At 41.4% G+C, this 24,630-nt stretch overlaps 1 protein-coding gene across 5 annotated transcripts in view; it reads left to right on the forward strand.

Annotated features, from left to right (window-relative positions):
• The window catches only part of RHBDD1 (rhomboid domain containing 1), a 526,647-nt gene that overhangs the window by 15,878 nt on the left and 486,139 nt on the right, over positions 1-24,630 (forward strand). For 3 of the 5 annotated variants that reach the window (XM_053710024.1, XM_053710023.1, XM_053710027.1), the window contains exon 2: positions 2,554-2,686. The exons of 1 other annotated variant lie outside the window; for it this stretch is intronic. The gene's annotated coding sequence lies outside the window, so the exon portion shown is untranslated. Of the gene's footprint in view, positions 1-2,553; positions 2,687-3,350; positions 3,419-24,630 lie in introns of those variants that run through there. One more of the 5 variants, XM_053710025.1, reaches the window with a different exon arrangement.

Consider the following 24,630-nt stretch of genomic DNA (forward strand, 5'->3'; position numbering starts at 1 on the left):
GGTGGTTTGTCACAGTGGTAAATGGTAGTAAGTGGATTTATCTGTCATATATACGTGTATAAGCAGATTGTCTCTTGTTATAAAAACCTTTTTATATTGTCCATATTCTGGATCTCCTCCGTTAAAGTTGTGACCGGCCGGTCCTTTGGTGAAGTAGTTCCGTATGTTCTCCCTTGTTTTCTTTTTTTTGGTTAAAATCCGGGTTCTTCAGGTATTTCCTGATCCAATTGTGGATTTTCTCCTTGTGTCTGTGTAGCCCTTAAGCCAGGTGATTGAGGCTGGAGCGGTTACTGGATCCTTGGATAGGAATTACACATATGGAGTCTGTCCCTAGAAAGTGGGATATGGCTCGATGTACCTATCCTAGCCAGCCCGAACACGAGAAAGACCTCTCACCTGCTGGGTTCTGTGTTTAGATATCCTGTGACTGTCAGCAATCTCTAAGCGTTTCAGCCTGGGGCCTTGATAAAGGCCCCAGGCTGAAACGCTTAGAGATTGCTGACAGTCACAGGATATCTAAACACAGAACCCAGCAGGTGAGAGGTCTTTCTCGTGTTCGGGCTGGCTAGGATAGGTACATCGAGCCATATCCCACTTTCTAGGGACAGACTCCATATGTGTAATTCCTATCCAAGGATCCAGTAACCGCTCCAGCCTCAATCACCTGGCTTAAGGGCTACACAGACACAAGGAGAAAATCCACAATTGGATCAGGAAATACCTGAAGAACCCGGATTTTAACCAAAAAAAAGAAAACAAGGGAGAACATACGGAACTACTTCACCAAAGGACCGGCCGGTCACAACTTTAACGGAGGAGATCCAGAATATGGACAATATAAAAAGGTTTTTATAACAAGAGACAATCTGCTTATACACGTATATATGACAGATAAATCCACTTACTACCATTTACCGCTGTGACAAACCACCGTAGACCTGGAATATCAATGTCTAAGTAAAAATACGTGGTATTCACACTCATCTAGCTAATATATTGTAAAACTAGATCTGCACTGAAAAATTGTAATTGTAACAAACAAAATATACGATACATGTATGTCAAGGAATAGAAACTTTTTGTTTTTTATCAGATGTTGCCAATCAGAGCTGCTTTCATAAAACCACGGTTATAGTCCAAAACCAGCAGTAATACTGATAGAATATAACAAGTATAAATTTCAAATAAAAAACTGTTTTAATGTGGTTTTAAATCTAGATGCCGGCATCAATGTGTTAGATTTTATTGTTAACTATTATACGATAAGAACCTTATCTGTATAGGAATAAAATACATATATCTTAAAGCACTTGCTCCTCTCTCTTCTTTTACATCATATTTTATAATAATATCTATAAGATACTTATATATAAAAAACATAGGACATAAGACTATTTTAAAAATATAGAAATTACTCTATCATCCAGGTTATATGATCAAAATAAACCGGGGATCCTTATATATCAAAATAGTAATCTCATAATTGAACAACCCAAAACAGGGACACCTTCATATTCAGATAAAAATAGATCCAAACTAATATATATTTATTTCACTTTATAAGACTCGCAGCTGCATAGCGCTATCCCAATCACTTTTTCTTCTCTTCTAAACTTCGGTGATAGTGTTTTTGAGGTTACATCACCATTTGGGATTAGCTAAGAGTCTGAGTGTAGAATCTTTGTATTAACTTTAACCCTCTACAGAAGGGAAACTTTCCCCCATGTCCATCGGGCTGATCGTCGTTTCAGGTGGTAAGTAGGTGGGAGGCCTGGATGCATAAGGAGGAACATGGAGCACGGTGTCCGCACATTTCTCTGTACTTGCTTGAGCGTCGGAACACTGCTCCTCACGATCTCGTCTCACTGATGTCTCGTCTGGAATGCCATGTATGTTAGGGCAGCTCTCCCCTGCACCCAGTGAGCTTATGTCGAGAGTAAGTTGACTGTAGTGTAGATCCATCCGATGTCCTAGGCCTTTGAGGAGAGCTATCACTGCACCTATGTCCATTTCCATAGTGCGCTGTAGACAATCGGCGCTGTAGCGGCTGGGGACGAAGGATATTGTGGAGGAGTCAGATGTTCTCTTACATTAGTGTCCCGGCAATACAGCTAGGTGTCCCTCCTGCTACAATTCCCTTAAGTGGATCTGCGTGAAAATAGTATAAAGATCTTCGTAGTAGGCCTCCTCTTCATATGAATCTGCTTACATTTACAGACTTCATTTGCGGCATGATGGTAGCAGTCTGTAGGTCAGATGTGGGTAGTTCCACCATGACAAATATATAATTGATCTGGCCAGGCCGCAGATGGCTCCCTAGAAAATCAATAGTTTAGATTGTGAAGCTACGGAGCCATGAATTTTCCGTCCACCATGACTGCCTCTTGGCCACACCCCCCTCATGTTATGTAACTTTTAATCTGTGTATTAAAACTGCACATTTTTAAACCTCTGTCTCTGTATTGTGTGTACAGTTCTGAAGTGCACAATACAGCTGTTAAAAAAAAGTTAACATTGCTGACGTATAAATGTTCACCACTTTCTGTCATATAGTACAAGAATACTTAAGCTCCAAGGTGGCAGCACCCAGTATGAAAGTTTATCGCTTCACCAACCAGCACCTGTGAAGGGTTAAATAAGAGAATGTCTCTGAAGAGAGCCGCACAGGAAGAAAAATAAACACATGGTGAGTAATAACCATTCTGATGAAATTGTGTCCAGCAGTTTAATGTCCCTTTAATTGTATTACTTTTAAGTAGAATTGTTTTTACTGATGTACTTTCAGTATATGTAAAGCTTTTGAAAAATGTAACTTGCTGATCATAAAATATACAGCCACTGATCTGGTTCTTGGAATTAGTGTGTGTGTAAGTTTAGAAGGATAACTCTCCCATGGATATTATTTACTGTCATTTAGCTGTGATACAACTTTTATTGGCTTCATTGCCCTGAGTCTAAAGAAAAATAAAACAGTGCAGATCTAAGCTACTTAAAGTGGCATAAAAAAAATCTTAAAGGGACATGATACCCAAATGTTGAAACACTTGAAAGTGATGCACCATATCTGTAAAAAGCTGACTAGAAAATATCACCTGAAAATCTCTATATAAAAAATAAATATATGTTACCTCAAAATGTCCTAAGTATTCACACCCCATTGTAAAGCAGCAAATCAGTATGCCTGTCCTGGGACCTGCAAGGGAGCATGCCTCATGCACACCTATGTTATTTCCGTATTCAGTTTAAGGAAGTTTACCATGAAATCTTATGAGATCACAGTTTATGACCTTAGCACTGCTGATGCTGATTGGCTGCTGTTCATTTCTTTATTTCTTTTTTTTTACCTGCAGCTGGGCAGTAACTGAAATCAGTATCTTTTTACACAGCAGTTACTCTGATGAGCTGAGGAAATTGTAAGGTAAAATATCTTCCTTTTTTACATAGAGATGTTCAGGTGATATTTTCCTGTCAGGTTTTTACAGTTATGCTGCATCACTTTCTTTCAAGTGATTTAGCATATATGTATTATGTCTAATTAAGTGTACATTACATTAATTGTATGTCCCTTTGATAGGCAATATTAATAACTATATTGCTTACATTTTTAGGTATCTTTTAAATCCATTGAGAAATATTTTATTTTCATGTACCCCTGAGATGGTATTAAATAATATGTATATTTTGGACTAAAGTCTGAAATCCCTTCTTTACTGGTGAATATAAACCTTCTCCCCTTCTAACTCCATACCTTCGGTTTGTATTTTGTCCTCTTGATTGGATGAACATTCAACCTTAAAGGGACATAATAGGGAAAATGACATGCTATAAAGATTAGAGCATGCCATTTTTTTCACTGCAATCGTAATGATTGCTGTTCTCTTCAGATCAGACAGATACAAATTTAAAGTGATTGTAAAATTTAAGGAATTGAAGCCCAGTGTCTAATTTCTTAAACTTTACAAACATGCTTCTTTTTAAAAATACTTACTTTAGCATTACGGTAAACAGACAGCCGATCATCCGTCCGCGTCTCCTTTTGTATTTTGCAGATCAATGACGAATCCAGGTTTCCTCCAATTGTTGCGTGCCCCCATTTGTGTCCAGCTTGTGGGGCACGCAACAATTGGAGGAAGCCGGATTAGTCATCGATATGCAAAATACAGAAGGAGACGCGGACTGAGGATCAGCGGTCTGTTTACCGTAATGCAAAGATAAGTATTTTTAAAAAGAAGCATATTTGTAAAGTTTAATGAATTGAAGTGCCCCTGTTTTTAGTATTTTTAGATACTGGGCTTTAATTCCTTAACCCCTTAACAACCAAGGACATACCCTGTACGTCCTTAGGGGTTTCAAGCGGTGGAAGCGATCCTGATCGCTTCCAGCCACTTTCAAAGTATTGCATTGATGCCTCGATATTGAGGCATCACTGCAATACCTTTTTTGGCACGCCGATGCAGAGAGGGCCACTCTGTGGCCCTCTCTGCATCTGCCAGCGATGGTGCCGATCGTTGGTGGGAGCAGCTGTAGGGAGGTGGGTGAGCGGCCCATCGCTGGGAAACTTCCGGAGGATGTCGGGTGTGCGTGTATGCGTGTGCACATGGCCACGATCTAAGCGGCATTTGTAAGTTTGAAGTGGTGGGAGAGGGTGGTTGGAGAGGGTAGCAGAGGAAGGGGGAAATTAATAACTAAAAAGAGATCTGGGAGGGTATGGAAGGGGGGCAGCTACACTACAGAAAAAGTGGGCTTTATTTTTTTAATAAAAAGCGCCACATTTGATTGCAAAGTGGGTACTGGCAGACAGCTGCCAGTACCCAAAATGGGGGCAAATAGTGGGGGGAGGGTTAGAGAGCTCTTTGGGGGGGGGGATCAGGGAGGTTGGTGGCTATGGGGGGATCCTACACAGCAGAATGTCGGGGACAATTGTGGGGAAGGGAAGAGAGCTGTTTGGGACGGATCAGGGGGTGGGATATGTCAGGTGGGAGGCTGATCTCTACACTAGAGCTAAAATTAACCCTTCAAGCTCCATGTAAGCTACCTAATTAACCCCTTAACTGTTGGTCATAATACAAGTGTGGTGCACAGCGGCATTTAGCGGCCTTCTAATTACCAAAAAGTAATGCCAAAGCCATAAATATCTGCTATTTCTGAACAAATGAGATCCCAGAGAAGCATTTACAACCATTTGTGCCATAATTGAACAAGCTGTTTGTAAATAATTTCAGTGAGAAACCTAAAGTTTGTGAAAAAGTGAACTATTTTTTTTATTTGATCGCATTTGGCGGTAAAATGGTGGCATTAAATATAACAAAGTAGGCCTAGATCAATACTTTGGGTTGTCTACTAAAAAAAAATATATACATGTCAAGGGATATTCAGGGGTTCTTGAAAGATATCAGTGTTCCAATGTAACTATCGCTAATTTAAAAAAAAATTGGTTTGGAAATAGCAAAGTGCTACTTGTATTTATTGCCCTATAACTTGCAAAAAAAGCAAATAACATGTAACCATTGGGTATTTCTAAACTCAGGACAAAATTTAGAAACTATTTAGCATGGGTGTTTTTGGTGGTTGTAGATGTGTAACAGATTTTGGGGGTCAAAATTAGAAAAAGTGTGTTTTTTTCCATTTTTTCATCATATTTTATAAAAATTTTTTATAGAAAATTATAATATATGATGAAAATTACAGCTAAACACAAACACAGCAGAAATGTAAGAATAGCCTTGGTCCCAAACGGTCAGAAAATGGAAAAGTGGTGTGGTCCTTATGGTCCTTAAGGGGATATTCCAGTCAAAACTTAAATGCACATAGATGAATTACATCTTTGCAATATACATGTTTTGGCAGAAATGCTTCTAGTAAAAGTTTCTACTGTTTTTGTGTCAACATTTTTCTCTGCACGTGCATGTAAATAATAGCTAGATATTCTTAGTGCTTGTTAGGAATTATTGTGCTCCAGCATTTTAAATACTACAGCTGCTCAGAGCACCAGTGGGGCTTTTATCATGTCAGCAATTAACAAATTCAGTAATTACCAGATGATACAAGCACCTTAGGCTCTCTGAGAAAGTGCTTTGTTTAAAATGCTGGTGCACGGTGAATACTTTAATACACATTTAAAACAGCTATAGCTTTTGTTAGAAGCATTTTGCTAATACATGCATATTACAAAAATGCTTCTATTGAAAACTGAAATGCATCTATGTGGATTACAGTTTTGGCTGGAATGTCCCTTTAAACTTTACAATCACTTTAAATAGAAGACTGGACTTGCACACATACTACCATATAGTCGATAAATTTGATTGCTGTTTTAATTATTCTTTTCACTTTAGAGTTTTGTGTCCTCCATTTTTACTTTGATTTTTATTAAATTCTTTTTTTTCTTTGTTATTCGTGAAACTGAAATTGCATTTGCCTTGGTATGTTACATCTGATGTTATAGATAATACTGCCCTGCTTTCCCAATCTTAGAACCTGGGTGAGATTATATACTTTTATGAGTTAACTATCCACATATTTAAAAAAGCATGCTAAAATATCACGTTTTTTTTTTCTTTTTTTTTTTCAATTCAAACAAGCTTTATTGAGAATTGTGAATGATACAATAATTAGAATAATTGTTATTCTGTCAATATACACAAGAAAGATTAAAACAAATATTACAGTTGAGTAACATTGATAAATTGCCAGGTATAGTGAGTAAACGGGGGGAGGAAAAGGTAATGCAGGGAAGAACAAGATTATGAAGTGGGCCTGAAATTACCTTCTCATAGTACATTGTTAACAAAGACCTCGACACAACATATTCTATATAGAATTTCGGAGTAAAAGTGGTTAATGGTGCCAATATAGGGAATCTATTTATCAGTTATGAAGTATAGTGTAGGTGTCGAGGAATTTGATTTGAGGTTGGAATTTTGAACTGAGTTGATTGTAACTATAAGGGATAAAAGGAGGGAGGAGGAATGGTGGTCAGGGGAAGGGAATATGATAGGAAGGAAAAAGGGAGAGAAGATGAGGGAAAGGAAAGGTAGAGAGAGACGAAAAGAGAGAGAGAGAAAAAAAAAATATTAAATTAAATTAACTTGGGGGGGGGGAAACCTGCTAAGGTTGTGTGGGGTGGTTAAATTTTCGACTAGTATTGTCAGATTGTTCTGTTCCATAATGCACATATCATCTCATGGTGTGTGAGATTATGGGTTTGAGAGTAATGGTACCTCTCTAGGGAGAGGAGCTCCGAAACTTGGGTTTTCCAATCTTGAAGAGAAGGGGTATTTTGTGTTTTCCAGAGTTTGGGGATTAATTTTTTGGCTGCTGTGATCATGATCACTAGGAGAGTGTTGTGGGCAGCGCTACTTGTTTTGGGGAGTGACCGGAGCAGGAGGGCTTCAATATCAATATGGGTTGGAGTACCCAATAAATCCGAGATTTCGTGAGATACCTCGAGCCAGAATTTTTTAAGTTTCGGGCAGGACCACCATATGTGGTGAAGTGAGCCCTCCTCTCCACACCCCCTCCAGCACGAGGCGCTAAGTCTAGGGAACATCTTGTGGATTCTGGTTGGGGTGAGGTACCACCTACACAGAAATTTTAGGTGCATCTCCTGTATCTGTGCAGAAACCGATGATTTTCTTGTGGTTTCGAATGCTTTAAGCCACAGATTGGTGTCAATGTCAACATTTACGTCTTTACACCAGGCTAGCGTGTATGAAGGTAAGGTGTCCGAATCGGGGACCCTCAAGATTTTGTATAGGGTCGAAATGAGGTGTTTGGGCGTGGGGGTAGTGGAGCATATTTTTTCGAATTGCGTGATTTCTCTCCCTAACTCTCTCTTGTGTGCGTGATGCGAGATGTAATGAGTGAGTTGAGAGTAGTGAAACCAAGAGGAAAAGACCTCCCCATGTGTCTCCATTAGAGATGCTTGTGATTTCATTTTTCCGTTTTCTATTAGAGAGTGAATGGAGATCTTGTTGAGGCTGTAAGGTTGTTTAATGCGTGAACCTAATTTGCTGTAAGGGAGTTCTGGATTTTCTAAGAAGGATGTAAGGGGCCCGTGGCTGGAGGAAACGTGGGTGCTTGTGGCTATGAGTTTGTCCCACTCTGCTAAAGTCACTAATGATATTGGGTATTTGGAAAGATTTTTGGGTCTGCTCTGGGGGGGCGACCATGCTAGTGTGCTCACATTATTAAGTTTGCAGATGTGTCTGTCTAGTTCAACCCAGGCTTTATAATTGGTGTTGTGGGCCCATTCTACGATATGTTGCAGGAGGATAGCCCTTCTATAATCTTGTAAGTTGGGAACACCTAGACCCCCCCCTTTCACTGGGTAGATACATAGTTCGTTTGGGTATTCTGGGTTTGGTGCTCGCCCAGATAAATTGCTCTAGTAGTCCCTGGAGTTGGTCGAGGTAACCCCTCTGAAGGGGGATGGGGAGTGTCTGAAAAATATAGAGAATCCTAGGGAGAACATTCATCTTTACCACTCCAATCCTGCCCAGCCAGGTAAGAGGCTTATTCTTCCAAGTGGAAAGGTCCCTAGAGATGTCTTGCTTTAGACTGAGATAATTATATTTAAACAGGTCGTTCTGTGATGTGGTAAGATAGATTCCCAAGTATTTACGTTTGTGATGAGATGTTATGGTAATTTTTTAGGGCTTGTATATGTAACTGATGTGTGTTAATATTAAGGAGTTCCGATTTGTTAAGGTTGAGGCTAAAGTTAGAAATGTTGCCATAACTGTCTAGTTCTTTTAACAGGGCTGGGATAGAGTTCTCGGCCTCCGTCAGAGAGAAAAGTATGTCGTCGGCCAAGAGAGCTTGTTTATACTCTCTGTCGCCCACCGTCAAGCCCTTGATTTCCTTATTGTTTCTTATTTTGTGTGCCAGGACCTCTAGGGAGATGTCGAAAAGGAGAGGGGAGAGGGGGCATCCCTGTCTGGTTCCATTCTTGATATCTAGTGTTTCTGAGAGGACATTGTTGACTCTTATTCTAGCATTTGGGTTTGAGTAAAGTGAGAAAGTCATGTTTACAAATGCCTCGGGGATGTTCATCTCTTGCATTGCTCTCTTTAAGAAGGACCATTTCACCCTATCGAAGGCCTTTTCCGCATCTGTTGCGAAAAGGACCATGGGCGTCCCTGAGGTCTTGGCGTGGTTTATCAAATTTAATACTTTGATAGTGTTATCCCTGGCTTCTCTGCCAGGTACAAAGCCCACCTGGTCGTTGGATATCAGGGTCGGGAGAAATTTGTTGAGCCTGTTAGCTAAGACTTTGGCAAAGATTTTCATGTCTGTGTTTATTAGTGAGATTGGTCTGAAGTGTTCAGGACAGGTGTGTGGCTTGCCCGGTTTGAGGATAACTGTGATTACGGCCTTTAGGAGGGTTCTGGGAAGGTGTGGTTCGTCTCTCAGTGTGTTGAAGATGGTAAGCATGTGGGGGGATAGTATGTCTTTGAGGATTTTATAATATCTGGGGGTGAAGCCATCGGGTCCCGGGCTTTTACCGGCAGGGGAGTCCCTGATGGCTTGGGCTAGCTCCTCTGCTGAAATAGGAGATTCAAGGTATGCTGCATCTTCAGTAGATAAAGATGGGAGGCCTAAGCCTCTAAAGTAGGTGTCTGTTGCTACCTGTAGAGGGGTACCGGGAGACAAAGGTCGCTCGTGTGAATGAGTATCATCTATGTTGTATAAGTTGGCGTAGTATGTTCTAAAAGCGGAGGCGATGTGATCACTGCTTTTGATAGTGGTGTTGTCTTCTGAGGTAAGGGAATGTATGTGGCTATTTAACTGTTTTCTACGCAGGCACCGAGCCAGGATTTTAACTGGCTTGTTGCCCTCCTCGTAGTAATATTGTTTGAGGTAAAGGGCTTTCCTTTGGTGAACCTCCGTGAGGTAATTTTTGAGAGAGATTTTTGCCTCAAGAAGGCGGTTTCTAACTGCCTCGTTAGATGTATCTGTTTTGTGTTCTGCTTCTAATTTGGTAATTTGGGTTAGTAGATTAGTGTGTTTCTCCCTATTCTGTCTGTTAATTTTAGCTTTATGCTTTATGAAGCATCCCATTATTACGGATTTGTGGGCTTTCCACTCGGTCAGAGTGGAAGTAGTGGTATGTGCATTAAGGTGGAAGTATTCCGTTAATTCCTTTTGTATGTCCTGAAGTATAATAGGGTTATCTAAAAGAAAGTAGTCAAGTCTCCAGGTTTTGTTAGTAATGGGAAGGTCGGGCCATAGTATTGTACTTGTTACAGGAGCATGGTCAGACCAGGTTATAGCCCCTATGTCGCAATGGGTAGTTATAGAGAGACCGTTGGAGTCTGTGAATATATGGTCTAGTCGTGAGTAGCTATAATGAGGGAAGGAGAAAAAAGTGTAGTCCCTCTGAGTGGGATGCAAAGTTCTCCAACTGTCGTGTAGGGCTAGGTTAGCGATGGTGTTTTTGACAGTTTTAAGAACTTTAGGAGATGTACATGAAATGCCCTTTGAGGAGTCTAGCGTGGGGTCTAGTGAGAGGTTAAAGTCACCTACTAGGAAGGTCACGCCCTTTGCATGATCTAGCAGTTTAGTTGCTACTTTTTTTAAAAAAGTGTTCTGTGCCTGATTTGGGGCGAGCGTGATTTGGTGTCCATATAGAGTCCCCACCAGGATAAGGAAGCGTCCTTCTGGGTCTTTTTCAATTTGTGTGACATTTAATGGGATGGATTTGTGGATCAATATTCCGACACCGTTTTTTTGTGTGGGCCAGAAGCGAAGTGCATAGCGGGATAGTGTGGGTTATTCCATTTAGGTTCCCTTCCTTTTTGAAAGTGTGTTTCTTGAATTAATAAGATTTGACTATTTAATTTATGGAGTTCCCTTAGTGCAATAGATCTTTTGCCTGGGCTGTTAAGTCCTTTTGCGTTAATAGAGGTCACCTTAAAGGTGTGGTCTTGGAATCTGCTGTGTTTGGGCATGTTAAAAAAAAAAAAAAAAAAGAGAATGAAAGAGATGAAGATTAGAACTAGGAGGAGGGGTTAGGTATTAACAAACAGGTTAAGAAGAACAGGGAGGGAAGAGGAGCTTGGGGTGTTGGCTAGGGAATTAGGTTTGATTTAATTGAGGTTGTTTAAAGATGGATAGGGGTTCCGTAGGGGGAGTAATCCCATATCTGGCATTGGAGCAAATAGGTGTTGTGTATTTATTTGGTCTACTTGGTGGGCAGAGGTGTGGGGGGAAGGTGTTGGTAGAGGATAAATTAAAGGTTTCTTAATAGTGGGGGTGGGGGTGCAACAGGGGGAGTGTAGTATGTGAGGGTTTATGATAATTTTGGTTGCAACTAGGCGAGGACAGAAAAGAGTCTGCGGAAAGGAAGGACGTAGTACGTGTCTATTGATAGAGCGATTGGGGCAAGGTAGCGTTCGCTGGTGCAAATTAACTGACTGGTGGCGTACAAAATGATAAGTGTAAGAAAATATTGTGTAGGTAGTTCAGGGCAGTAAGAACACTTGTATTTTGACACAGCTGTGAAAAGTAACTCTGGAGTTGTGTGTCACTTAATGCATATTTTTTTTTATTTTATTTTTTTATTCCCTTTTCCTATTTTCTTTGGTGTTCTAGTCACTGCATAGTTGAACATATCTCAGTATACAAAGCAATAGTCATGGAGAAAGAGCAAAAAAAAAATATAGAACAGTTGTTAACATTTATAGAACAAGTTACAAACAGGGTGGTTATGAACATATACAATCTACCAGAAAATACCCAAGGAGAATATCGTCTTAAAAATATCCAAGTATATTCGTGGTTTGATTGTGACATGGTTTGCGGTGGTAGTCGTGTCTGCTACGAGATTGTAGCGTGTATACAAAAGTGTACTAGAATGCCATTGATTGTGTGTTGGAGGGTGAAAGTAGTGTCTGTGGACGAAGTGTGAGGTCTAAGGGTAAAGTTAGGTCGGGTGCAGCTGTTTAAAGGAGAGTTAGTAGTCTTTTTGGGAAAGGACTCTTATGTGTGTGTTTATTTTAGGATTAGTATGGATTAAGTTCAGTGTGTAGTCAGGAGTGGTGCTATAGTGTATTTGTTTCGACAATTCGTGCACTGTAAGGTAGGCGTCTGTGATTCAGTGGTGAGTGTGGTGATGAGGATGGGAGTTGAAACAAATGGCATATTGAACCATGTAGAGAGCATTATCTACCCATTAAGAAAGCCTGATGTTGGTTTCGGAGAGATGGAGAAACTTTCAACATTAGAATCAACAAACAATGATAAGAAACAAGGCAACTGTATAACAAAGGCAACACATTTTCTATAACATATCTTAGGCCTACAGGAAGAAACATGTCATGACTGCCTCAAAAAACATATAAATGGTAACTTTTGGCTTGGATACCAGAAGGTTTAGCCTAATGGGCCCTTGTTTACGCTTCTGGGTGATAATATGCTATGATGGTGGTTTGATTTATGCTATGACCTAAACGATTTCAATGCATGCAGTGTGTGTAGACACATGCTATGGCTCATTGATATTAATGAAAGAGCCAATTCGCCCGATATCCTTGCCTGCCGTAGGGAGAGCCAAGGGGGATCTGGCTCAGGGGAAGAGTGGTTTGGTAGTAGCTATTCTACATACTGTCTTGTAGGTAATTATTAGTCAAAGACTTATGGTCAGGAGAAGGGAGATGTTAGGTTGCGTCACAGGGCAGGCGAGGCCAAGAATTAAGAACATTCAATCTGTGTGATATAAAGGGACATAGTGAAGCATTAATCATTTCACACGACCCTATCCCTCCCTAATCAGCTAAAGAATAAAGTCTATGCATGAGTTCTGTGGTGTTGTGGATCATACTTTACCGTCTCTGGAGCTGGGGGAGTCTTCTTGTCTTGAGGATGGGGACAGAGAGAGTTCACTGAAGAAGAGGGAAGGGTCTGATCCTGGTTTGTAGATGCTGGTTTTGTTGTTATAGTTCACTATTATGGAGACAGGGAAACCCCATCTGTATGGAATTTTTTGGTTTCGAAGTTGGGTGGTGATAGGGGCAAGCTCCCTTCTCTTTTGCAGTGTAGCTTGGGATAAGTCCAAAAAAATGTGGATCTCCTCTCCTGCGTGGAAGATGGAGCGCTTCAATCTAGCGTGCTTTAGGATGTCCTCTTTGTCTTTGAATCTTGTAAATTTCACGATGATGTCTCGTGGAGGCGCCTTGGGGGGAGGTCTCGCTCACAGGGCTCTATGTGCTCGTTCTATTGGAATATCTGGGGCAGCTGGGCTATCCTTTATTACTTTGAAGAGGGCTTGTAGGTATCCTTCTATTGCTGTAGGAAAGACAGTCTCAGAGACCCCTCTAAATCTAAGATTGTTCCTTCGGCAGCGATTTTCCAAATCTTCCAGCTTTTCATTGAGGAAGAAGAGTTTATCGTCATGGTCGCTGATGTTTGCAGCATTGTTCTGTATTGCAGTGTTGATAGGGGTTTGTTTTTCTTCTAGGGCTTGAACCCTGCGGTCGAGAGCCCCCAAGTCTTTCCTAAGATCTCCAAAAAGGGATCTCATTTCCTGCAGTACTATATTGATATCTTCTTTTGAGGATAAATGGAGAATGTCATTTTTTGTTACATAAGAGGGGTTATCAGGGTGGGCTTGATCTGAGGAGCTTTGTTGTGGATTAGCCATGTCTTCTACAGAGGATGCAGTTGGAAGCTCTTTGGCGGCAAGATATTGTTTCAGGGTTCTGCTCGGCTTTGGTGTGCTTGCTTTGCTCTGTCTTTTACAAGGCATCACCTAGGAGCTTAAGGTGTGTGCTCTAATCAGTAAATGCCTTAGTGTACCCCTTTAGCAGAATTAGGGTGTGTTGTTGTACTTGGGATGACAAGATGGGAGAGCTCTGGTAACCTCTGCGAGAAGAGCCGCTGATGTGCTGAGGCAGAGCTGACTTATGCCTGAAGTTTTGGCCTGTAATGTGCTGATGATTCAGCCCTGAGCTGTTATTCCCTGAGGCCTGAAGCTGGCTGCTATAATATGGGACCAGGTGTTCAAAGGGCAGGCTCGCTGGTCAATCTGTCCCTATTGTTTCCCCCAAGGTTGAATCAGTAATCCCCTGTGTGGGGCAGCAGTCACAATAAAGGGTCTTCACCCGTGAGGTATTATATCTGCTTTGGCCTGTTGGTCCCTGAGCCCTGAGGTCAGCTGCTATAGAGTGGGTCCAGGTGTTCAGAGGGTAAAGCCGCTTGTCGGGCTGCCTCTGTTATTATCCCCAGGCTTGGAGCAGTAATCCCCTGTGTGCGGCAGCCGTCCCAGTAAGGGATTTACACCCGTGTGCTGTTGCGCACTCACTGTTTGTTCCCCTGTCATGGGGCCGTTGGAGGTCAGATGCAAGGAGCGGAGAGTGTGCGCCTAGGTCTCTGATATGGTAAGGAGGCCGTGGGGAAGGGTAGAACAAAGTCCGGTTTGCAGGGTCTTTGACTTCTTACCTCCGGATTCCTGGCTCCAGGGTTAGGCGCAGCCAGTGTTGATGGGCCTCAGATTGTTTGCCTGCGCTAGCGGTGCTTGCGGTGACGGCTGTTTTGAAGCCGGATCACTTGTGTCTGTCACCGGGTGTTTAGCAGGGTTGAGAAGCAAGGTTTCTGGGGAAGGAAGTGGGTTACCCACCAAGTAGAGGGCTTTTTGCCAGAATGGGGTATTGGAGCCCTTTTAGAACGCGGCCATTTGCAAGCGTGGCCAGACTCCGCCCCCCAATATCACGTTTTTTTAAGTATGATGTATGTGCCTTTAGAGACACAATAGTTATAAAAGTGGAAATGTAAATAAGTATTACATAAAAAAGCCATGTGATATGCATCTGCTATTATTTTTGACTGAAGGCATTGCAGACTTAATGAAGTTTAATGCTAAATATATAGTGGTGGCTAATATTTGCAAAAAGGCTATTTTGGAGTCATCATGCTGTTTGGACTGTGCCTAGATTCAATAGATTGTATGATTTAATACATTCTGGAGGGAAAAGTATTTATGTTCCTCAAAATGCTAATTACCCTTTAGATACATTTTAGTGTTGTTCCTCAAGCCAAACATGTATGTTTCCTCTCAAGATTGTAAAACAAGAGATAAAAGCAATATAGTCTATAGACCATGATAGAGGTAAATCTCCAACTTTTACTCAAACGAAGATAAGATTATGCTTGGCCAGAATTTTCTATGGGGAGCATTCTTGTTGCTGTTTTTAGAAGTGTGGGGTGAATTCATTGCAGATATTTAGGTTTGAGGCATAATCAGACAATATTACCTCACAGAGATAAAAAAAAATGCTGACAATTATTTTTGTCAATTATACAATTACAATAATTGATGCACCAAACAAAACAAGCTTGCATATCTAAAATGGTGGATTTTAACTTTTGCTACTTTACATCACGTCCCTATCACCTCCATAGCCAATCAGAAAGATTGACAACATGACCAGTATGTAACACAGCCTCTATTAGTAAGTCTGTCCTGATAATGAATGGAGTCTGCGTGTGTGTTGCAATTGGATAGCGTAGAGGTTGTTTTTTTAATTAAAATACCTTTTTAATGTAATTTACTGATAGGTATACATTTGCTTCTGATATCTCTATTGATTTAAAGGGATAGTTAAGTCCAAAAAAAACTTTGATGTTTCAAAAAGGGCATGTAATTTTAAAAAACTTCCCAATTTCCTTTTATCACCAATTTTGCTTTGTTCTTTTGGTATTCTTAGTTGAAAGCTAAATCTAGGAAGGCTTATATAATAATTTCTAAACCCTAGAAGGCCGCCTCTTATCACATGCTTTTTTATTTGCTTTTCACAACAGGGGAGAGCTAGTTCATGTAAACCATATAGATAGCATTGTGATCACGCCCGTGGATTGTGGCAGACACTGCACTAATTGGCTAAAATGAAAGTCAATAGATTATAAATAAAATGTCATGTGATCAGGGGGCTGTCAGAAGATGCTTAAATACAAGTTAATCACAGAGGTAAAAAGTATATTAATATAACAGTGTTGGTTATGCAAAACTGGGGAATGGGTAATAAAGGGATTATCTTTTTAAACAACAAAAATTCTGGTGTTGACTGTCCCTTTAAAACTGAGATAACATTGTAGATGTTTTATTCATGTTTTTACATTTAAATAAAGATGATGATGATGCACTGAGTATTTTTGGTGCAAATCTATCTTCATCAAAAAGGGCTGTTGGCATGGGCTACACCATCTTGTTTTTCTGGTACAAGCATGTGTAGATCGCAGGCCCATGTGTGTTATCGTTTTATCTGTGGGTGATGAGCATTTATCAAGTGCTTATATCTGTTGAACTCAATATGTCCATTTTGTGGTTGTGTGGATTTCAGTTTACTAAATCAATACTGTTCATCGTATGGGTCAATTTTCTGATTTCTGCTAAGATACAATCTGATCTTTTTCAGATATGGAAATGGTGTTGATGTTTGCATTGTTATTCCACCAATGATGAAAAGGGCATATCAGGAGCTGTAAAACAGCCGATAAACACAGTCAGAAAGACCTGGATAAACCTAGTTAATCTTTGTTTTTTCTTTTCATACAGATATTCAATTGTAAACCTCAAAGCTTTATTTCAAGATGAAATGTTGCATCAGGGTGGAAAGTATAATGCTGCATGCTTTTTGTTTAATTTCAAGAGATCACTTTACTCAGTTATTTTAAGTCACATTGTGTTTGCTAAATATTTAATCATTTTTCTAATGATGCTATTATTGTTAAGGAGGTATTACTTAATAACCACGCCAGTGGTATCAAAATGTAACAACAGTTACTTTAAAATATTAACATTTATTTTACCAGTAATTTGTTATATAGCCTCACTTAATTCCAATTACAAGAAGTATATTTTAAACTGTATAGTGGTTTACAAATATTTTTATACATGCTTTAACAACTCATTGATTACTGATAACGTATTGAAAGGCATTATACCATGCAACCTGTATTTATTGCTTGATCTCAAGAAGAAGGTATTAAAAAGCAAAGTGGCTAGAAGACATTTCTCCAACATTGGTGTGTCCGGTCCACGGCGTCATCCATTACTTGTGGGAAATGTTCTCCCCCACAGGGAAAGGCAAGGAGAGCACACAGCAAGAGCTGTCCATATAGCTCCCCCTCTGGCTCCGCCCCCAGTCATTCTCCTTGCCGCTTTGAACAAGTAGCATCTACCACGGGGATGGCGAGGAGTTTGTGGTGTTAGTTGTAGTTTTTTATTCTTCTATCAAGAGTTTGTTATTTTAAAATAGTGCTGGCTTGTACTATTTACTCTATAACAGAAAAGTGATGAAGATTTCTGTTTAAGAGGGCTATGATTTTAGCACAAGTAACTAAAATCCATTACTGTTACCACGCAGGACTGTTGAAACAAGAGAACTTCAGTTGGGGGTAACAGTTTGCAGACTCATCTGCTTCAGGTATGACTAGTCTCCTTCTAACAACACAGGCTAATGCTAGATGACAGTCATTTTTCCCCTCAGGGGAAACGGTAAGCCATTTTTCTTTCACCTCAGCAAAAAAGATAACAGGCTTCCCCTTTTTGTTTTTTATGCTGGTAGACACTGTTAGGGGCTAAATCGATTGGTTTTTATTACAATATTATACCATTTGAAATATTTTATAAGCTCACATACACTTGGGAACGTTTTTTATTGATCTGGCTTGTTTTAGACACCTAAATCTAGTCAGGAAGGCCCCTTCACTCTAGTGTGCTGAGGGAGGAAGCCTCATTTTGGCACTTCAGCTGTGCAGTTGAATTTCAAGGCAGTGCATGCAGATTCATGTGAGAGGGTCCTGTGGTTCAGAAAGTGACTCCAAAAGGCTTTTTTCTGTGAATGGTGACCCCTAAGGAAGGTAAAAAGCTGCAGCAAGGCTGTAGCTGGGATTGTGGTGTGTAAAAACGGTTAAATCCAACAATTAGCTCCGGTTTGCTTGTTTTAAGAGCTAGAGTCTCCATATTTGCTGTGCAATACTTTCTAAGCATTAAGACACTGGGGTACAAATTTCAGAAAAATCGGATATTGCCTTCATAGTTTTTTGAACATTCAGAAATAAATGTGTCATTTTATTATTTAAAGAGACAGTAACGTTTTTGTTTAAAATCGTTTTTATTGCATTGTTTGCCTGCCTTAATCTGTTTAACATGTCTGTTCCATCAGATAACCTATGTTCTGTGTGTATAGAGACAAATGTGGTTCCCCCTTCGAGTGTTTGTGATAATTGCGCCATAGCGTCCAAACAAAATCAGGACAGCTCTGTTATTTTTCATAATGTTGCCCAAGATGATTTATCTAATGAAGGTAGTGGGGATAGCTCTACATCCTCTCCTGTGTCTACACCAGCTTTGCCCGCGCAGGCGACACCTAGTGCGCCAGTGCTTATTTCTATGCAACAATTATTAGCAGTAGTGGATAATTCTATAGCAAGTCTTTTATCCAAACTGCCAGTTTTTCAGAGAAAGCGTGATTGTTCAGCTTTAAATACAGATAAAAAGGATGAACAATCAGACGCTGACAATGCCTTATCTATTTTACCCTCACATCAATCGGAATTGGCTGTGAGGGAAGGGCTGTCTGAGGGTGAAATTTCAGACTCAGGAAAAATTTCTCAACAGGCAGAACCTGATCTAGTGGCATTTAAGTTTAAGCTAGAACATCTCCGCGCTTTGCTTAAGGAGGTATTAGCTACTCTGGATGACTGTGATTCCATGGTAGTACCAGAGAAGTTGTGCAAATTGGACAAATTTTTAGAGGTCCCAGTGCACGACGACGCTTTTCCAATACCTAAGAGGGTAGCGAACATAGTGGAAAAGGAGTGGGAGAAGCCAGGTGTACCCTTTGCCCCACCTCCTATATTTAAGAAAATGTTTCCCATAGTAGACCCTAGAAGGGACGCATGGCAAACGGTCCCGAAGGTTGAGGGAGCTGTTTCAACACTAGCGAAGCGCACAACTATTCCTATAGAGGACAGCTGCGCTTTCAAAGATCCTATGGATAAAAAATTGGAAGGATTGCTTAAAAAGATTTTTGTTCAGCAAGGGTTCATCCTTCAACCAGCTACGTGTGTTATTACTGTCACTTCAGCGGCGTCCTTTTGGTTCGAAGAACTAGAAAGGTCGCTCCAGAAAGAGACTTCCTATGAAGAAGTCATGGACAATGCCGCCTTTCAAATAACGAAATTGGCGGCGAAAAACTCAGGTTTTGCTATAGTAGCGCGGAGGGCGCTTTGGCTAAAATCCTGGTCGGCAGACGTGTCGTCCAAGACTAAGTTACTGAATATTCCTTTCAAGGGTAAGACCCTTTTTGGGCCGGAATTGAAGGAAATTATTTCAGACATCACTGGGGGTAAGGGCCATGCCCTCCCACAGGATAGGCCTTTTAAGGCTAAGAACAAGTCTAATTTTCGTTCCTTTCGCAATTTCAGGAACGGACCGGCTAATAACTCCACTGCCGCTAGACAAGAAGGTAACGCGGCCCAGCCCAAACCCGCTTGGAAGCCCATGCAAGGCTGGAACAAGGGTAAACAAACCAAGATACCTGCTGCTGCTACCAAGACAGCATGAAGGGGTAGCCCCCGATCCGGGACCGGATCTGGTAGGGGGCAGACTATCTCTCTTCGCTCAGGCTTGGGCAAGAGATGTTCTGGATCCCTGGGCACTAGAGATAGTTTCCAAGGGATACCTGTTAGAATTCAAGGGACTTCCTCCAAAGGGAAGGTTCCACCTGTCTCGCTTATCTTCAGACCAGATAAAGAAACAGGCATTCTTACATTGTGTAAGAGACCTATCAAAGATGGGAGTGATAAACCCAGTCCCCTCCGGGGAACAAGGTCTAGGGTTTTACTCAAACCTGTTTGTGGTTCCCAAAAAAGAGGGAACTTTCAGGCCAATTCTGGATTTAAAGATATTAAACAAGTTCCTCAGAGTTCCATCCTTCAAGATGGAAACCATTCGGACAATCTTACCAACAATCCAGCAGGGTCAATTTTTGACTACCGTGGATCTGAAGGATGCGTATCTGCATATCCCAATCCACAAATCTCATCATCAGTTCCTGAGGTTCGCCTTTCTGGACAAACATTACCAGTTTGTGGCTCTTCCATTCGGTTTAGCCACCGCTCCCAGAATTTTCACAAAGGTGCTAGGGTCCCTTCTAGCGGTCCTAAGACCGAGGGGCATCGCTGTAGCACCTTATCTAGACGACATCCTAATCCAAGCGTCGTCTCTTTCCAAAGCGAGGGCTCATACAGACATTGTGTTGGCTTTTCTCAGATCTCACGGGTGGAAAGTGAACATAGAAAAAAGTTCACTGTCACCGTCCACAAGGGTTCCTTTTCTGGGAACAATAATAGATTCTGTGGAAATGAAGATCTTTCTCACAGACGTCAGAAAGACAAAGCTTCTAAAAGCTTGTCGAGTTCTTCACTCTATTCCTCAACCCTCCATAGCTCAATGCATGGAAGTAATAGGACTAATGGTCGCAGCAATGGATGTGGTTCCTTTTGCTCGAATTCATCTAAGACCATTACAGCTGTGCATGCTCAATCAGTGGAATGGGGACTATACAGACTTGTCTCCCCAAATTCAAGTAGACCAGGTAGCCAGGGACTCACTTCTCTGGTGGTTGACCCAGGATCACCTGTCTCAGGGAATGAGTTTCCGCAGACCGGAGTGGGTCATCGTCACGACCGACGCCAGCCTCTTGGGGTGGGGCGCGGTCTGGGACTCTCTGAAAGCTCAGGGCCTATGGTCGCGGGAAGAGTCGCTTCTCCCGATAAACATTTTGGAACTAAGAGCTATATTCAATGCGCTCCTGGCTTGGCCTCAGCTAGCGGAAGCCAGGTTCATAAGATTTCAGTCGGACAACATAACGACTGTTGCGTACATCAATCATCAGGGGGGAACAAAGAGTTCCCTAGCGATGAAGGAAGTAACCAAGATAATCCAATGGGCAGAGAATCACTCCTGCCATCTATCTGCTATTCAAATCCCAGGAGTAGACAACTGGGAGGCGGACTATTTGAGTCGTCAGACTTTCCATCCGGGGGAGTGGGAACTCCATCCAGAGGTCTTTGCTCAGTTAACCCAATTATGGGGCATTCCAGACATGGATCTAATGGCGTCCCGTCAGAACTTCAAGATTCCTTGCTACGGGTCCAGATCCAGGGATCCCAAGGCGACTCTAGTGGATGCATTAGTGGCGCCTTGGTCGTTCAACCTAGCATATGTGTTTCCACCGTTTCCTCTCCTCCCCAGGCTCATAGCCAGGATCAAACAGGAGAAGGCCTCGGTGATTCTGATAGCTCCTGCGTGGCCACGCAGGACTTGGTATGCAGACCTGGTGAATATGTCATCGGCTCCACCATGGAAGCTACCTTTGAGACAGGACCTTCTAGTACAAGGTCCATTCGAACATCCCAATCTAGTTTCTCTGCAGCTGACCGCTTGGAAATTGAACGCTTGATTTTATCCAAGCGTGGGTTTTCAAATTCTGTGATTGATACTCTGGTCCAAGCCAGAAAACCTGTGACTAGAAGGATTTACCATAAAATATGGAAAAAATATATCTGTTGGTGTGAATCCAAAGGATTCTCCTGGAGTAAGATTAAAATTCCAAAGATTCTCTCCTTTCTCCAAGAAGGTTTGGATAAAGGATTGTCAGCTAGTTCTCTAAAAGGATAGATTTCTGCATTATCCGTCTTGTTGCACAAACGACTGGCAGCTTTGCCAGATGTACAAGCTTTTGTTCAGGCTTTGGTTAGAATCAAGCCTGTTTACAGACCCATGACTCCTCCTTGGAGTCTAAATTTAGTTCTTTCAGTTCTTCAAGGGGTTCCGTTTGAACCTTTACATTCCATAGATATTAAGTTACTATCTTGGAAAGTTCTGTTTTTGGTTGCTATTTCTTCTGCTAGAAGAGTTTCAGAATTATCTGCTTTGCAGTGTGATCCACCCTATCTGGTGTTCCATTCAGATAAGGTTGTTTTGCGTACTAAGCCTGGTTTTCTTCCAAAAGTTGTTTCCAACGAGAACATCAACCAGGAAATAGTTGTTCCTTCTTTGTGTCCGAATCCAGTTTCAAAGAAGGAACGTTTATTACACATTTTAGATGTTGTTCGTGCTTTAAAGTTCTATTTAGAAGCAACAAAATATTTTAGACAAACCTCATCCTTGTTTGTCGTTTACTCTGGTAAGAGGAGAGGTCAAAAAGCTACTGCTACCTCTCTCTCTCTTTCTGGCTGAAAAGCATTATCCGCTTGGCTTATGAGACTGCCGGACGGCAGCCTCCTGACCGTATCACAGCTCACTCTACTAGGGCTGTGGCTTCCACATGGGCCTATAAGAACGAGGCTTCTGTTGACCAGATATGTAAGGCAGCGACTTGGTTTTCTCTGCACACTTTTGCCAAATTCTACAAATTTTATATTTTTGCTTCTTCAGAGGCTGTTTTTGGGAGAAAGGTTTTGCAAGCCGTGGTGCCTTCTGTTTAGGTAACCTGATTTGCTCCCTCCCTTCATCCGTGTCCTAAAGCTTTGGTATTGGTTCCCACAAGTAATGGATGACGCCGTGGACCGGACACACCAATGTTGGAGAAAACAGAATTTATGCTTACCTGATAAATTACTTTCTCCAACGGTGTGTCCGGTCCACGGCCCGCCCTGGTTTTTTTAATCAGGTTGAAATTTTTTTTCTTTATACACTACAGTCACCACGGCACCCTATAGTTTCTCCTTTTTCTCCTAACCGTCGGTCGAATGACTGGGGGGCGGAGCCAGAGGGGGAGCTATATGGACAGCTCTTGCTGTGTGCTCTCCTGGCCTTTCCCTGTGGGGGAGAACATTTCCCACAAGTAATGGATGACGCCGTGGACCGGACACACCGTTGGAGAAAGTAATTTATCAGGTAAGCATAAATTCTGTTTTTTAGCAACTCAGAATAGCCTCAAGTAGGAATTGATATATTCACATACAGGGAGTGCAGAATTATTAGGCAAATGAGTATTTTGACCACATCATCCTCTTTATGCATGTTGTCTTACTCCAAGCTGTATAGGCTCGAAAGCCTACTACCAATTAAGCATATTAGGTGATGTGCATCTCTGTAATGAGAAGGGGTGTGGTCTAATGACATCAACACCCTATATCAGGTGTGCATAATTATTAGGCAACTTCCTTTCCTTTGGCAAAATGGGTCAAAAGAAGGACTTGACAGGCTCAGAAAAGTCAAAAATAGTGAGATATCTTGCAGAGGGATGCAGCACTCTTAAAATTGCAAAGCTTCTGAAGCGTGATCATCGAACAATCAAGCGTTTCATTCAAAATAGTCAACAGGGTCGCAAGAAGCGTGTGGAAAAACCAAGGCGCAAAATAACTGCCCATGAACTGAGAAAAGTCAAGCGTGCAGCTGCCAAGATGCCACTTGCCACCAGTTTGGCCATATTTCAGAGCTGCAACATCACTGGAGTGCCCAAAAGCACAAGGTGTGCAATACTCAGAGACATGGCCAAGGTAAGAAAGGCTGAAAGACGACCACCACTGAACAAGACACACAAGCTGAAACGTCAAGACTGGGCCAAGAAATATCTCAAGACTGATTTTTCTAAGGTTTTATGGACTGATTAAATGAGAGTGAGTCTTGATGGGCCAGATGGATGGGCCCGTGGCTGTATTGGTAAAGGGCAGAGAGCTCCAGTCCGACTCAGACGCCAGCAAGGTGGAGGTGGAGTACTGGTTTGGGCTGGTATCATTAAAGATGAGCTTGTGGGGCCTTTTCGGGTTGAGGATGGAGTCAAGCTCAACTCCCAGTCCTACTGCCAGTTTCTGGAAGACACCGTCTTCAAGCAGTGGTACAGGAAGAAGTCTGCATCCTTCAAGAAAAACATGATTTTCATGCAGGACAATGCTCCATCACACACGTCCAAGTACTCCACAGCGTGGCTGGCAAGAAAGGGTATAAAAGAAGAAAATCTAATGACATGGCCTCCTTGTTCACCTGATCTGAACCCCATTGAGAACCTGTGGTCCATCATCAAATGTGAGATTTACAAGGAGGGAAAACAGTACACCTCTCTGAACAGTGTCTGGGAGGCTGTGGTTGCTGCTGCATGCAATGTTGATGGTGAACAGATCAAAACACTGACAGAATCCATGGATGGCAGGCTTTTGAGTGTCCTTGCAAAGAAAGGTGGCTATATTGGTCACTGATTTGTTTTTGTTTTGTTTTTGAATGTCAGAAAGGTATATTTGTGAATGTTGAGATATTATATTGGTTTCACTGGTAAAAATAAATAATTGAAATGGGTATATATTTGTTTTTTGTTAAGTTGCCTAATAATTATGCACAGTAATAGTCACCTGCACACACAGATATCCCCCTAAAATAGCTAAAACTAAAAACAAACTAAAAACTACTTCCAAAAATATTCAGCTTTGATATTAATGAGTTTTTTGGGTTCATTGAGAACATGGTTGTTGTTAAATAATAAAATTAATCCTCAAAAATACAACTTGCCTAATAATTCTGCACTCCCTGTATATCTTTACCTTTTATGTTATCATTAGGCACAATAAGAAGGAATTAAAGCTATAATGTCTTAATATCAAACTATACTATATTCATAGTGGTTT

Source organism: Bombina bombina, chromosome 4, assembly GCF_027579735.1.
Source record: "Bombina bombina isolate aBomBom1 chromosome 4, aBomBom1.pri, whole genome shotgun sequence".
Classification (NCBI taxonomy): domain Eukaryota; kingdom Metazoa; phylum Chordata; class Amphibia; order Anura; family Bombinatoridae; genus Bombina; species Bombina bombina.